The sequence below is a fragment of the Setaria italica genome, chromosome II, assembly GCF_000263155.2.
Source record: "Setaria italica strain Yugu1 chromosome II, Setaria_italica_v2.0, whole genome shotgun sequence".
NCBI classification, from domain to species: Eukaryota; Viridiplantae; Streptophyta; class Magnoliopsida; order Poales; family Poaceae; genus Setaria; species Setaria italica.
Genome location: NC_028451.1, coordinates 2,591,967 through 2,595,225, shown reverse-complemented (window position 1 = coordinate 2,595,225; position 3,259 = coordinate 2,591,967). Strand labels below are relative to the sequence as shown.

General features: G+C 42.3%; 1 long non-coding RNA gene across 1 annotated transcript; it reads right to left on the bottom strand.

The window, feature by feature from the left end:
- Positions 1-362: 362 nt before the first annotated feature.
- Positions 363-902, bottom strand: LOC111256245. Its single transcript, XR_002676265.1, has 2 exons — positions 835-902; positions 363-739 (listed from the first exon to the last, which is right to left on the bottom strand). It is a non-coding gene; the product is annotated as an uncharacterized LOC111256245 (long non-coding RNA).
- Between the last annotated feature and the right edge of the window lie 2,357 nt (positions 903-3,259).

Genomic DNA, 3,259 nt, shown 5'->3' with positions numbered 1-3,259 from the left:
GACTCACGGTAGTGTCACATAATTGGCAATTGTCACATAATCAGCACGAGTAATGATACCATGGAGAATTCATATAATAGTATATGGAAGATACAAGATTAGGATATCTACAAATTTTGGCACCGGCCAGCGAGCAATCTACTTTTGGGTTTGGGGTAGCTTAAATCAAGCATCCTAGTAATCTAGCTACAAAGAGGTCAGCAAATTGCATGTTCCCGATCAAACTCCTATTCGACCAGGCAAAGAAATATGGCTTGAAACATTGTAATATGCTGCTTCCACGGATGTAGCAGTCAAGAAAACAAGTTGCCCATTCACCACAACCGTGGCTTCACATAGATCCAAGGAAAATTTTACAAAAGTGCCCAAGTGGCGACCGTCGCTTCTAAAGTTTCAATACATTCAACTGATTCAACATAGTACATTATAGTCCCATAGTTTCTACCACCTTTCTACAAAGGTAACATCAGAACACAGCACATTGGTCACAAATTGTCTGAGAGTATACTCGCACAAAACATACCATAAATAGAGTGCTTCAACACGATACTACCTTGTTACTTAGATACTTAGATATGCTGATACAGTCAAATTAACTCATTTCTTGAGAATGGAGAGGTCATCTTCAATGCGAGCGGCAGTAGTTTTAACAATTAACCACGACAGGGTACAACTAGCAACAACACTTGTGACTCTGATCACGTAGTGCTTCCACATGGGGGTCTCGAACGAAAACACTCTGTCAAAAAAAAAGGGACAAGGATAAGGAATGAATGCATGCTACTCTTATCTTGACTTAGAAGAACAAGGATATGAGAAGCATGGGGCTTGTACATCGAATCATTTTTTATGGCTCCATCCTTCTGACCAAGAGGAACTGCAATCCTTGAAGATGTTTTGCCGCAGTGCTCACACTGCACAAAGCAATAGTTAAAGAGAAATCAATTTCATGTCGTATCAACATGACCCTATTCATGCTAGCCTGTCTTACAGGCTAACTAAACTTGCATGTGCAATCTAAAAGCCATTATATTTATCAGGGGCTAGCTAGCTTCATAATAAACAGAGGTGAAAAAAAAAGATTCACACACTGGTTATGTGAAAATGTTAAGGCGTTAAGATGGGAAAGTTTTACAAGTAGCTGAATATGTGCACGCACAAAAAGGATTGACAATAGCATCTTAAGTGTGTCGTCCCCTTTCACCTTTGATGAATATAAATGGTAGCTGCAGCATAGTTTCATCATTACCTATTCTACCAAACTTGACACATTTCTTTTCTATTTCACCCAAAGATCTCAAGCTAAACTAAGTGCACATTTATATTTTTTAGTTTTCTATTCAGGACAATGACCCAAACTTTGAGGTAACAAAGGTCAGGTAACCATGTACAAGGAGTAACTGAATGTAAACTCATGGAAAGTGCTGAGCACATGTGTGCTGTATGTTAGAATTAGGAAGCAGCTTGATGCACATGAATGCTGCATCCCAAAGAATGAACAATGTCACATGACACCTGGGATTTACACATAAAGGCAAATTCTGCACCGTACACTTGAAATGTGAGGCTCTTTCTAAAGAGCGCACCCCCCCCCCCCCCCAAAAAAAAAAAAAAACTCCTACACACTTCAAAATGTGTATAGGCCAGGACACAAATTAGCGTATTTTAGACAATGATAACTTCTTTAATTTTCCAGGACACTAAATCAAATCTAGCAGCAAATATACACCAACATCTTCATTAATGTTACGGAAACGTTAGTTCTTTTCTAAACTAAACTTTCTAGTTTGAAAATTTAACCAAAATACAAATGCGTATGCAGCAAAGAATCACCGAATCAATATGCAAAAGTATCAGTAAGCACCTGAAGGAGGCTTGTGCGTAAACCATGATCTTTAATTGGTTTATGTTAGAGTTTAAATGATTCAAGCAGCAAATTTGTACCAGTATGTCGAATTTAATTACTGGAATAGGAGATTTTGGATAGGGCAGCCCCAGCCTAGTAGAGGAATTGAGACGAATCCCCACCCAACCAGACAAGCCATAAGGAAATGCTAGAAATGATTGGTACTACCAAGCCAACCTAACCCAAGGAAAAATGGATCTTAATCTGTGCAATTGGCCTGATTCCGCAGCATGGCGAAATCAAACATGAGATTAATTGACGAATGACACACACAGAACAACAGACATATGCATGCGCTAGATCTACTGAATCGATTACTCAATCACTCGTCAGTCATGAGACCGCGGTCAAGTCCCCTCCACTGCAGTGCAGCAGCAAGTACGAATCCGCATCGGAGGAGGGCGCCCCCACAAGACAGCAGCAGCTGCTGATAGTCAGTCACAGGCACCTTCTGCATCGCTGAAAGACAGAAGACGAGACGAGCGACCAAGCGAAGCGGCGCAAGCAAACACGAAAAGGAAGCCAGGGATCTATGACGTGCGAGATCATCGATTACAGCCGGGATGGGGAGACTACGAACGAACCTTCTGGGAGAAGGCGCGAGAGGCCGCCTCCGCAGCAGGGGCCCCCCTCAGCTTGCCGATGAGAGAGCGCAGCGCCATGGCTCCGACGGATCGGCCGGATCTTGGGGAGGACGGCGTGGGGAGCGAGACGTGCGCCGGCGGCTAGGGTTTGCCTTCGTTCCTTCTTGGCGAGGGGGATGGAGCGGACGAGCGATCCCCTTTGTTTTATCCCCGGGCCGTGGCTCGAGTAACCTGAGCCGGCTCGCGCACGTGGCGAGTGTAGGTAGAGAGCCCGGTCCAGCACATAAAATATTTGTTGCACTTGGGCTGTTTGCTGTCTGGGTTGTACTCGCATAGAAATTATAATACTGTATTAAATATATATGTTGGGACAACTCCTATATTCTATTTAAATTAATTATATCGAGTAATAAATTATTTTTTAACCACTCAAGATACTTAATTATTACGTGTTTGTCCATGAGAGTACGTAGATTAAGGACCTGTTTGGATACCTCATGTTAAAGTTTAACAAGTGTTAAAATTTTAACACTCTCAAATGGAGTGCTAAAGTTTAACGCATTGGGGTGTTTGGATGGTGTGTTAAACTTTAACACATTTGATGGGAAATGACTCTATTACCCCCTCATTTATGGCCGGTGGAGAGAGAGGGAGGAGAGAGAAGGGGCAATGGTGGGAAAAAGTGAAGAGGGGGACCACTTTTAACAAGTTTAACAACTTTTAACACCCTCTTGAGGTGTTAAAGTTTTTGGGGTGTTAAATTTTAACA